This window comes from Pinus tabuliformis, chromosome 4_2 (assembly GCF_031772625.1).
Source record: "Pinus tabuliformis cultivar Carrire ecotype Pingquan chromosome 4_2, CPIR1, whole genome shotgun sequence".
Taxonomy (NCBI): domain Eukaryota; kingdom Viridiplantae; phylum Streptophyta; class Pinopsida; order Pinales; family Pinaceae; genus Pinus; species Pinus tabuliformis.
The window spans coordinates 44,056,378-44,069,553 of record NC_142304.1 but is presented as its reverse complement, the minus strand read 5'-3'; positions in this window follow the sequence as shown (position 1 = coordinate 44,069,553).

The following is a 13,176-nucleotide window of genomic DNA, read 5'->3' as shown; positions in this document are numbered from 1 at the left end:
AATGCGCTAGGTGTTGGTGGTTACAATAATGGTTAGCATGAAAATCCTATTGGTGTAAGTGTCTTGACCGAAATAAAGACAATTCTCGAGAGTTGTTCTTTTTTTCTAGTTTTATTGGTTATCAACTTGTCCAATTTCGTTGGTTTCCTTGGTCTCCCCACTTTGGGGTTGAGAACACTCACATGTATGTAAAGATGAAAAGACAAAGAATCAAGAATAGGAGGGATTGGTGGTGAGGACATGGTCCTTATGGATGAAATAGAGCCCAAAAATAAGATTAGGAAGTCGTTGCATCTTTCCAAACTGTTGTACCCCTAAAAACATGGGATGAAATACGCCATATGGAATCCTTGGCTGCAAGAGAGAGATTGGCCTTTTCTAAATCAAAGATTATGGACACTTGAAAGAATGGATTCCTAACCCTCATAACACCAATGGAAGAATAAAATAATACTTTGATACACTCTCCTTGTACTAACAAATGAAAATTGTATTGGGAAAGGTCCTAGCCGGGAACAACATGAAGAAACAATTTTTTTTTGTAAAATTGGAGGAAAATAATAGGGTGCAACATAACTAAGAATTCAGTTTGGAATGAGTTTATGCAAGACTAGACCAAATTGAGCATAAAATACCATGCATAATTGTTGCTACAGCTCCACCTGGTTCGAGTACAAATAAACCAAACTCGATCACATCCTAAGAGTCTTAGATAGTTTTCACGTGTATTCCTTGATGAATTTTTGGGATTTCTCTATTGTTATTAATATTTTTCTACTCTTTCTTAAGATGATTAAATTTTAGAAAACTTATTCGATAGGGAGGTGGCAAATAATACCTAGTTTCCCACTTGTCAAGTTGAGGACACCCCCTCTATTATTTTTTGATGGCTTAAATGATATATCTATTTTAAATTTAATGTGAGGAAATACAAACCAATTCACAAAACAATATTGTTACGGTAGTCGAGATAAAATTGAAGTCATAGATTCTCCCTTCATTGGGGTGCAAGGAAACATGGTAGTAGAGGTTAGGAGGGGTGCTCACCACCCTGCCATCTCCCACTTCTTTTAGGGGGAGGGGTAGTGTGGCCAACCCCTTCCATGCACAAAGTGCTTGAGAGATTAATTCTTTGGCTCTAATGGTTTATTTCCTTAGGACCCTCAAATTGTTGTGTTTTATTTCAATAAAGTTCGCTTTTATGGTTGGGTTGAGTTATGTCCTCACTGTTGGTGTGACTATATTTCCCACTAAGTTTCATATTCAAGTATGGAACTTGGGATAACTTTTCTAATTTAGGCTTAACATTTTATAGCGCATGGGTTACATGCGAATGGTGTAGTAATGATAATGAACCGTGTTATCTTTCCATTTTTTTCTTCTTCCAGTGTCTAAGAGAGTAAGGTGTTTGATTGGGGATGTGGGTGGTGTTGTTGTTCCTGGTCCTGAAGTTGTATTAGCATAGAGATTCACGACACCGTGAGGTTGTTTCACTGCTTAGTGGAGTTTGTTGGTGCCATCACTCAGTTTGAAAGATCAAGCTTTCTATCAACCCTAGAATTTTTAGGCAACAGTTTCTGGGTAATAGTTGCCCCCTTACATGGATTTTATCTTTATTATATGTCTATTGTTGATTCTATGTCAGTGTCCCTCATGAATTTCTCTTTTTGCATTATTTTTATTAGACCTTAAGGTCTTAGGGTGTCTACTGAATCTCGTATCATCTTGTTTTTCTGGTCATATCTTCCTCTTTTTGAGAGTATTTCATCCTTATTCCCTAGTGGTTTTCTCTTTGGGATGGTTCTGCCCTTTTTTTCCACCTTGGGATTGTCTGGTAATTTAGAAATCAAGTAGGGAAAATATTTTAGGAGTTGAACTTATTCTCGTTGAATATTGTTTCATGGTGGTTAAAGGATCTCAAGAATCTTTTATGCTACTGGTTTATAATGGGGGGAGGGGGAGGTGGGCAGATTTGAGTGGTTGGTTTTCTTATTGTGGGAGTTGGTTGTGATCTTAGTCTTGTGTCCAGCTTCTTTGTTTTTTGACCTTGATGCCACAAGAGAGGATGTGCAACTACATAGTGGCTAGTGGATGTGGCGAGTAAGATTGGTCACGTGCTTAGACCCAAGCCCAAGAAGTGGCTACCATTTTTCGTTCAACGACTTCTCCTAGCATTTCGAAGGAGGTTCATTAGCTAGAGAACTATGCCATTAATGATTTTAAATCCTACTCATATTCATAGATTATGGAGGAGGTCTCTGATTGGCTTCCTAACCTCGGTCATACTAGGGGAAGAACAAACCAATACAAACATTCCATCACTTAATAACAGAAGTTCAAGACTGTGTTACAATGAATTTTGAAGCAGAAACATGTAGGTAAAAAATGACATCATTTCCTCCCGAAATAAAACCCATAGGGTGCAGTGTTATTAATGGTATTTTTTGGAGAGCTTGGATACTCAGTTGGCCCACCTAGAGAGTGACCTCCAATGTGAGCTCAAGCCCTCTTTACCAACTAGTACAAGTGCAAGGGACCCTGCTCCTATGACATCCTCAAATTCATGAGCATGTTGTTATGTAGACATTCTTTTGTTATAGTGTGCAAACTTGTTGTGGTATGGCACCACCATGAATGGTTGTTCTCTTTTTGTTGAAACTTTATCTCTACTTTTGCCTATAAATGGATTTGGCTTCCCTTATGGTCAATTGAGGTCAATATGCTTTTGGCAAATGGTCTATCAATGATGTATCTCGAATTTTGAAGGAAATAGAAAATCTAACTTACAAAAAAAAAATGAGGTCATAAAGTCATTTTACCATTGGTAGTTTTTTAGCTCCGGGTTTTGACAATCTAGGGTTTTGTCATTGGCACTCTTATATATATATATAGAGAGAGAGAGAGAGAGAGATATAACCAACCTAGGTCCATCTTAACTCCGTATCCATTAAGCATCGAGAAGGGCCAAATATCTTGAGGTGCAAATATTTCCTCAATTTACATGAAAGAAAGGCTTGCACCTTGAGAGGTTTTATCCCTCTTGATACTTGATAGATCCAAAGTTAAGATGGATCTCGATTAGTTTTAAAAGTTATCTAATTGTTATTTAGAGTGAAAAAACTTCATCAATTTTCTTTTAAAAAAAATATTTAATTAATAAATTTTACTCTTACATATTAATTTATTTGTGTTTTTTAATTAAATTTATTTTTTCCTTATTTATTATTATTTTTATAATTTTTTAACATTTTCTTAAACGAAATAAAATAAAAATGATTTACATCATATATTTAATTATTTAATTATTTAATTATTATTTTTTTAAGAATAATAATATATTAATATTTTTAAAAAAATTTAACGATAAATTTGTTTTTAGTAAATTTTTACTTATCAATTTAAAAAAAAAAAAAAAATCATAACGTACGTAATCAATACGACTTATTTAATATATAGTTAAAATATAGATATTTTTGGAGACGTTAATCATTAATATAATTAGGTATTTTTCTTTAACTTGAAAATTACTCAAACATATATATATTTATAAGGCAGATTTAATTCAATCATAAAGTTTCATCTTAAATGGGTCGAGAGAACTGAATATATAACTCTAAAGTATTGATATGTGTTATATTAAATTTTTTAAGAAAATTTTATAATTTAATTAAATGATATAAAAAATAAAAAAAATTATATAATTTTTTTTATATTAGACATATCTTTAAAATTAATTACAAAATAAATTATATAAATTTCTACATTAATTAAATATATCTAAAAAATTAATTACAAAACAAAAAAGACTACTCATCTAAAATCAATTAGAATAACCAAAAAAACTACTCTTATAACATATAAACCTAATTGATAATGAAAAATAAAAATAACAGTAAACCGCTCTTCAATTGCTTACTGGGAGCATTGATCTCACTCTGTTATAATCATATGACATCCACTATGATATTTCTAATCAATTTTCATATTCAAACTAAGCAATATGAAACGAATTTAATTTTGCATTTGATATATTATCAACTTTTTTTATCAAAATTTTAATAATTTAAAAAAGCAATTTAAATTATATTAAATTATATAAAATTCTTAACAAGCATATCGATAAAGAATTAATTACATTAACAAGGAGATAATAATTAAACTAATTAATAATAAAAATTCGACTACTATTATAACATATAAAGCTAATTAGTAATAAAAAATAAAAATAACATTAAACCGCTACTGAGTTGCACCTTGGAAACATTGATCTCACTCTTATAATCCTGGCATCCATCATGATATTTCCGATCATTTTTAAAATAATGTATTATTATTGGTTTTAGTTTTAATTATACTGTTAAATTATTTTTATTTTTAATTTATTATATTTTTAATTTTAATTTTATATTATTTATTTTTTTAATTTATTATGATTAGAATATTAAGTCTTAATTATACGTGTAAGGAAAAGTTGTATTTGCAATGATTTTCTTTATATTAATTTTAAATTTGAATTAAGATGGGTTCATTTTTACTCTTAATAATATTATTTATATTTATATAAATTTTCATTTTCATATAAAAATATCTTATTTTAAATTTTAATGACACCTTAATTATACATATAATTACTTATATATGGGTATGACATTTTTCTTTGACATTTATAGAAATTATAATTAAATTATAATTTTATTTAAACTATTATTATGAGCATTACTTATAAAAATAATTAATTATGCTTAGGTGTCTTTATTTTGGAATTGGATTTCTAAAATTTTAATTCAACTTTCAATAATTATTCACCCTCACTTCACCATGTAGATTTTTAATCTTAAATAGGCTTTATTACAATAGCACGGGCCAATAACATGGTTTATCAATACCACATGCCCAAAATACCACATGCCCAAAAAGCTATAACTCATTTCATATGACATTTTTTAACAAAAAGGCATAATTTCTTGGAGATAAATCTCAACCTTTGGTTTGCATATACTAGTAAGAATATCCTAGAATATTCCATGGAGGTTAAATCCCTACCATCCACCTAATAATTATTGATAATTAAATTAAAATTATGGAATCTCTATTTGAAACTAGACATATCCACAGCCATAATTATTCACTAAATTTAAATATAAAATTATGAAATATACATTTTATCAATCTAAATTATTATTTTGTATATTTTTTATATATATTTCACGCATTCCTATTTCTAATTCGGTATTTCTTAATTAAATTTTTAAGTTTTATATGTTTATTAATAATATACTTTGAAATATTATATATATATATATATATATATATATATATATATATCATAATGCTCCTTCAAAATTAGGTAGGTACGAATACAATGAGGTCCGCTATCAAGAACTTGAGATTGTATTTATCTTCTTGTAGAAGAAGCAAGGAAATCATATCCAATAGTTATGCAGCTTGAGTAGCTGGGCTATCATTAAAATATGTTGATACAAACCAAAAGTCTATCAACCCAAAAAGATAACTTATCATGAAGAGCATAATTAAAAATTGATATAATTCCTCTCTTTCTAAATTTAAATTAAATTGTAATATAGATATTAATATAAGATGCAAAATGTGTTTCCAAGGAACATCGAAATTCGTTTAAGATTAAATTGCAATTTAAATATTAGAATAACGTGTAAAATGTGTTTCCAAGGTCCATGGTATTTTTTTTTCCAAGAGGTTTACTTCCTATTTCACTCCACAAAACATTAAGAAACATTGCTAAATATTGGAAGTAAATTTTCATAATAAAAAACACGTTAAGAGAAATTGAAAGAAATGCTTGGATGACAAGAAATATATATGTGATGGACTGTTACGGATTTTAAATAACGATATGCACCCAAGTATCAAAGAGTCTAGGTGGAGAAGGCCTTGAAGGTATTTGTTATAAAAAAAATATTAATAATAATTTTATATTTTTTATATTATGATGTTAAAGATATATTTTTTAATTTTTAAAATATTTCATAATATTTTTTTTAAATAAGAATATATATGAGAAATAAAATGATAAATATTTATATATTTATATGAAAATGAGAATTACAAATAATATTATTTGAATGAAAAGCAAATTAATATTTAATAAAAATTATTTAATTTTATTTTTTTTAATAATAATGTATATTTATATTTCACCCCAATCTCGGTAAAAGCGAGCAAAATATCAATTTAATTCAGGGTTAATGGGGTTTACTGCAACGTACAGACGAATCACTCTCCACATGCTCGAGATGATGGGTGTGATGGCCCTTTGCATGATGGTGAGTACTATATATGGGAAAGGTGGCAACGGAGGGAGAGATGTGTTGGGCTTTGTATTTGCTTCAGAGAGAAGGGTGGTGAGTATCAGAGTGACTGTGGGCAAGGACACTGGTACTGCGGGCTGGTTCTGTGGCGCAACGAGCACCATCACTTTCGCCGACTGCACGCAAAGGATTATGAGTATGTTATCAATTATCTCTCCGCTCTCATAATGTTGACATGCTTCAAGTTTTGTTTGAGGGATAGGGAAGGAATTATGGGGGAGGAATGTAAAACTAAGGGGCGCTAGGGGGGTTGGTTGGTGGCACATGTAGTTCTCTACATTTGTCTCTGGCAGCCGATAGGAAACCTCTCCATTTCAATTTTCTTTGAGATTTTTCTCTCTCATATGGGAATTTTGATGGTGCTGAGTAAAGGGATTAATCCCTACAGTATGACCATGCGTAGTCGAAAGGGGGTCTCTAGAAACCTGACGATGATGGAGAAGAAAGAGAACCACTATGGATGGGAAATTAGGCAAGGAATTGTAATTGGCTATGGGAGGTGGGATGGCGATGGCGATGTCATGGGGCTCAAGGATGGGTGGGTGCTTGGGTTGGGTCCTCCTTTTGAGTACTGGTCAGATAACAAAGAGTATGCTAGCCTGGGTAGGTCGATAGCCTATGGGTAGCACCACCTCCCAACCTAGGGTAGATATGATGTTGTTGAGTCGAAGCGTTGAATCCTAGCACCTATGTGCATAAACCTTATTGCCATATGATGAAATGTAATTGGAATGCAGTTTTTTGCACTGTACAGGACTGGGCCAGAGAGACCATGGCACGTCCTGCAAAAAATCGAGGTCACGGAAAGAAGCCTCATGCAACTAGGAAAGACACGGAACCAGGTCCACCAGATGGACAAAGAGGCAGGAAGTATGTCGAAAGGTTAATTAGTGAAGATACAACCACATATCAAGAGGGAACCAATGAACAAATTCGCAAGTTGTTAGATGATTGGGAAGAAGAAGTGAAGTAGGAGACTGGGACAAACACGAAACTGAAGGATTGGAGAGCCCTTGTCCTGAATCCTGGAAATACTAGAGGAAGAATCACTTAATTCAAGAAAACCCTCTACCTCTACTAGCTGGTGAAAGGCCTGCTAGGAAAGGCAATGGAACAAATTTTGGTTGGCATGGTTGTTATTGCCCAAGGTATGCCAAATTACAAGCAAGAATTTCAGAAGGTCCAGTTCCAATTGCACAAACTGATGTGCGGCTCGACCAAATTGAGAGGCACATGCCTTATACCTTGGTCCAGACAGAGCTGCCAGGTACGAATGCTAAGGATCCAACACCGGTGGAATTGGCATCTGCTGAACAACATGACTAACAAGTTTAGTTTATGATGTTTTTGTTTATATATCTGGACAACTTTTAAATTTCTTTATGCAATTACATATGTATGTAGATCTCTAGAGTATGGACAAGAATCTGAGACTTATATTGTCACGCCCCTACACCTATGGTAGTCTTCCAACCGCTTGTAGCAAGGTGCGGCACCACCGAACGCTTTCTTTTCACCAATACTAACATTCGTGGACTACGCCACTTCCACATTAACATTACTTAGCTTGTGTTTCGCAACCAAGTAAACATGCAATTATCCTTTATACTTAATGAAGCCCATACTCATTCATTATCATCATGCAATTATAACAAGAATATCAACAATTGCAACAAGTATAAAGGGGAGGGGCAACTCCCCATAATGTGAGTCTGCCCGACAATATATTAAGAATATCAGTTTACAACATACAAGTGTGTCTTGCCAAACCAAGTCTCACACTTAGCCAAATATTACAAGGAGAGGCAAACCTGCCTTTTACAACAGCCTTGTGCACCTCTTGCACGAAGGGCAGTACTCACCCGAGCCACCTAGATACCCTTGCCAAGTCCTACACAATTCTGCACATCCACCCAACCCTGGGCACACCTTGCCCACACCTCGACCGGCTCAAGACAACCTCCAAGTGCACCTCCAAGTAGAGCGCATGAGATATGCGCAGCTCCACTTAAATCTGCGCACTTCTTGTTATCTCCCTCAAGCTATGCGTAGAAGTGTTGGAGAGAATTCGATATCCAAATGAGCTCTCCTCATGTGTTATATATATGCTCCTTAACGTGGGTTACATGGGGTTGGCAGCCCCTTGGCCGACCCCCAAAGCCACCATAATACGCCCACAAGACTCCTTTACAAGTCGGCTTGCAAGCTCCTTTTAACCTCCATATAAAACGCTCAACACTTAGTCGCATTTCCTAAGTGTCACATATCGTTTCTGGTATCGTCGCATAAAACTCGTGTAAATGTCACATTGTCATTCAGGGGCGCCCGCCGGTGCGCCCGCGAGCCCACGCCTGCGCCCGCCCGCGCACCCACGCCCGCCCGCGCGCCCGAGTCCGCCCGCGCGCGCCCGAGTCTGCCCGTGCGCCCGTGTCCGCCCGCGCGCCCATGTCCGCCTGCGCGCCCTCGTGCAGCTCGACTTGCCGTCACCCGCACTTGCGCTCGTCGTGAACGAGACTTCGCCAGCGCCCGTCGCACTCGCAACCGGAGGTCCTTACATCCTCCTCCACCTGAAATCGTTGTCATCCTCGACAACATACCATCTCGGTAGCCATCCACCAAGATCATCATCATCCATGATGTCGACCTTTTCACACAAGGCAAACATCCCTGCAACATATGTAGAGTCTCATCTCCATCATATCTCGACTTAGTGACCAATTGCCACCAATCTCACCATACCAAGGTATGCACCTCAACGGTATGCTCTTCACCAGATATCATCTCGATCCATGATCATCGACCCTTCTGCCACAATCTCTACTGCAACATCCCGTGTCGACCTCATCATGTGTCCCTCTTCCACGTAGTCTCCTTGTCAGATGCCAACACATATGTGTTACCATGTCTCGACTAATGCCAACATATCTCTGCACATTGGTACCCCTCATGACTCAAACTAGTCGGGTGATCAGTCCAACCATACGCCCAAACCATAAGAATGCACATCCTTATGCCATCACAAGTCTTCCCCTGACTTCTGCTACATCTCGGACTCATCAAGAATCTATCAATCATCCCATGCTCAGGTCCATGGAAACTCCATCCCATCTGCAACATGCTCCATATAACCAACCTGATGTCCATGACTCTAGTTGTCCATGATGTCCAACCCATGTAGACTCCATCCCAACCTCTGGTCATCTGCATCCAAGTCTGCACCTGTCATAAAGAAGCCTCCTCCAAGGCCCCTTGTAAAGTTGGTGTGGTTCCTCCCTACCAAGGCCTCCACACCAACCTTCCTCCAAGGTTATCTATAGAGAAAGGAGGGCCAGGAAGTTTCCTCCCTGACTCTCATCCACCCATGTGTCAGATTGATGTTGTGTCCTCAAGTATCTATGCACAGCCTCAATCTCCTCACATGTACATCCAAGCTCACCTAGCTTGTCCTTTGTCAATTGAAAGTCATATATGCCCATAGCATATCTACAAAAGTCCACTATCCCAGCAGGATCTCTACCTCCATAATCCTCATCAACCACTACCTTTGAAGTAGCACTCGGGCTCCCTTCACTTGCAACTCCATTGTGAAGATCATCAGTAGAAGATGCTCCCAACAAGTGTCTCCATGTTCGTGAGGTTGTTTTCTCACTCCCTTTATTCTTCTTTCCAGCTCTTGCAACTTAGTCAACTAGCTTCCTTTCCTTCATTGTTTGAGTCACACTCCCAAGTCCTCTTTGCTCCACATCCTCATGTTTTACATTTGGATCTTTGGGATACAAAGTCATAGAAGCCATCCTTGGTCTATACCCCAAGCAACTTCTTCTATTCATCGGTACCATCATGGTCTTCCCTTCAGCTGTGATCAAGAGAATGTCCCGGTCCACCATCGGTATGGCTTGTGCAAGCTCCATAAAGTCCAGCCCCAACACCATAGAATGATCATCCATGTCCACAACTCTCAAGTCCAACTTTCCAAACCACGATCCTACTTTCACCTAAGTGTCCATCAACACCCCATCAACAGCTCTAATGGTAGAGTTGACTGCTTTGAAAGCACTCCATTCCCTCTCCATCTTTGCTTTCTTCCCAAAAGACTTTGTTGCCTTCCTGCTTAAGAAGCTATGAGTAGCCCCCGTATACACCAAAGCTACAAATCTTTTGCCCTTCACGGTTACCTGCACAAAACTTAGCTTCAAGGAATCACCTCCCTTTGTTGGCTTTGTCTTGCGCCTTACATCAACAACCTTCTTCAAGAATTCGGCCTCAGAAGTGTCAATTGGCTCATGTTCCACCTTGACATTCCTCCTAAGGTACTTCACCTCCTTGCTTGGCTCCTCCAAGCAACCCGATCCTGGTCCAGCTTGACTCCCTTCAAGCTTGCCCTTCATCGTATCTTGCTCAAGTGCACCAACCAAGTGTCCACTGACCAAGTTCATAGAAATAAACTTCCTAATGTCCTCTGGATGCTCTCGGTATCGAGTTCCGAACCTGTCAATGTAGGCGAGCTCTTCCTGCTCAATCACAACAACCTTCTTACCAAGAAGCTTCTTCTTTATCTCTTCCTCAATTTGCTTGATTTTGGCTTCCACCCTGGCACTTTCCTTCCTCAAACGGGCTCTTTCATCAAAGAGCTCTTGAAGATCAAGACCACTTTGTTGGATCTCCTCATCAAGTTCCTTGAGTTCAACACTGTCGTACTTCCGCATTGGCTCTTGAGTTCTTCAAGTTCCCTCTTTAGTTCCGCACAACTCTCTCGAATCTTCATGTTCTCGGCCTTCATCGAAACCCATTCAGAACCCCATCGACTCATATGTTCCAACACTTCGTACTGGAGAGCTTTAACTGCACTATGGCTAGATTCACCTTTCGTAGGTTCATCTACCACCACTACCTTTTCAGCCTTCTCCATGTTCACCAAGTCACCTGCAACCTGAACCAACCCTTGTTCCACTTGTGTGAAACGGTTTACTTCACCTGCAAGTACCTGCTTCACTGTCACGAGCAACCCTGCTCAACAGCTTCACTCTTCAATACCCGGAATCAGCTGCTCTGATACCACCTGTCACGCCCCTACACCTGCGGTAGTCTTCCAACCGCTTGTAGCAAGGTGCGACACCACCGAACGCTTTCTTTTCACCAATACTAACATTCGTGGACTACGCCTACTTCCACATTAACATTACTTAGCTTGTGTTTCGCAACCAAGTAAACATGCAATTATCCTTTATACTTAATGAAGCCCATACTCATTCATTATCATCATGCAATTATAACAAGAACATCAACAATTGCAACAAGTATAAAGGTCAGGGGCAACTCCCCGTAATGTGAGTCTGCCCGACAATATATTAAGAATATCAGTTTACAACATACAAGTGTGTCTTGCCAAACCAAGTCTCACACTTAGCCAAATATTACAAAGAGAGGCAACCCTGCCTTTTACAATAGTCTTGTGCACCTCTTGCACGAAGGGCATACTCACCCGAGCCACCTAGATACCCTTGCCAAGTCCTACACAATTCTGCACATCCACCCAACCCCGGGCACACCTTGCCCACACCTCGACCGGGTTAAGACAACCTCCAAGTGCACTTCCAAGTAGTGCGCATGAGCTATGCGCAGCTCCACTTAAATCTACGCACTTCTTGTTATCTCCCTCAAGCTATGCGTAGAAGTGATGGAAGAATTCGATATCTAGATGAGCTCTCCTCATGTGTTATATATATGCTCCTTAACGTGGGTTTACATGGGGTTGGCAGCCCCCTTGGCCGACCCCCAAAGCCACCATAATATGCCCACAAGACTCCTTTACAAGTCAGCTTGCAAGCTCCTTTTAACCTCCATATAAAATGCTCAACACTTAGTCGCATTTCCCAAGTGTCGCATATCGTTTCTGGTATCGTCGCATAAAACTCGTGTAAACGTCGCGTTGTCGTTCAGGGGCGCCCGCGTGCCCCCGCCCGCCTACGCGCCTGAGTCCGCCCGAGCGCCCGAGTCTGCCCGCGTGCCCGTGTCCACCCGCGCGCCCATGTCCGCCTGCGCGCCCCTCATGTAGCTCGACCCGCCGTCGCCCGCACTTGCGCCCGTCGTGCACGAGACTTCGCCGGCGCCCGTCGCACTCGCAACCGGAGGTCCTTACGAAAACCCTCTACCTCTACTAGCGGGTGAAAGGCCTGCTAGGAAAGGAAATGGAACAAATTTTGGTTGGCATGGTTGTTATTGTCCAACGTATGCCGAATTACAAGCAAGAATTTCAGAAGGTTCAGTTCCAATTGCACAAACTGGATTTGCGGCTTGACCAAATTGAGAGGCACATGCCTTATACCTTGGTCCAGACAGAGCTGCCAGGTACGAATGCTAAGGATCCAACACCGGTGGAATTGGCATCTGCTGAACAACATGACTAACAAGTTTAGTTTATGATGTTTTTGTTTATATATGCGGACAGCTTTTAAATTTCTTTATGCAATTACATATGTATGTAGATCTCTAGAGTATGGACAAGAATCTGAGACTTATATAGTTTGGATAGAGAGACTTAAGATTTTTTGCTACTAGATGGCATACAATGCGGATAGGTGGCCAACAGACTTGGTTTCTCATTGGGCAAGTTGAGGCCACCTAATCAAATCTATGTGGTGTAAATTTTCTCTATAAATCAATAAAAAAAATCTACCAAAATTAATAAAAAATAATAATAATGTATATTTTATAATTTAAAAATTAAAACAAATATATATAAATAATTATATATATTAATATATGGTTAATTAGTCACTTTATGTTATTTATTCTTCAAAAGTTATGAAAGGTAGTTAACGATAAAGAA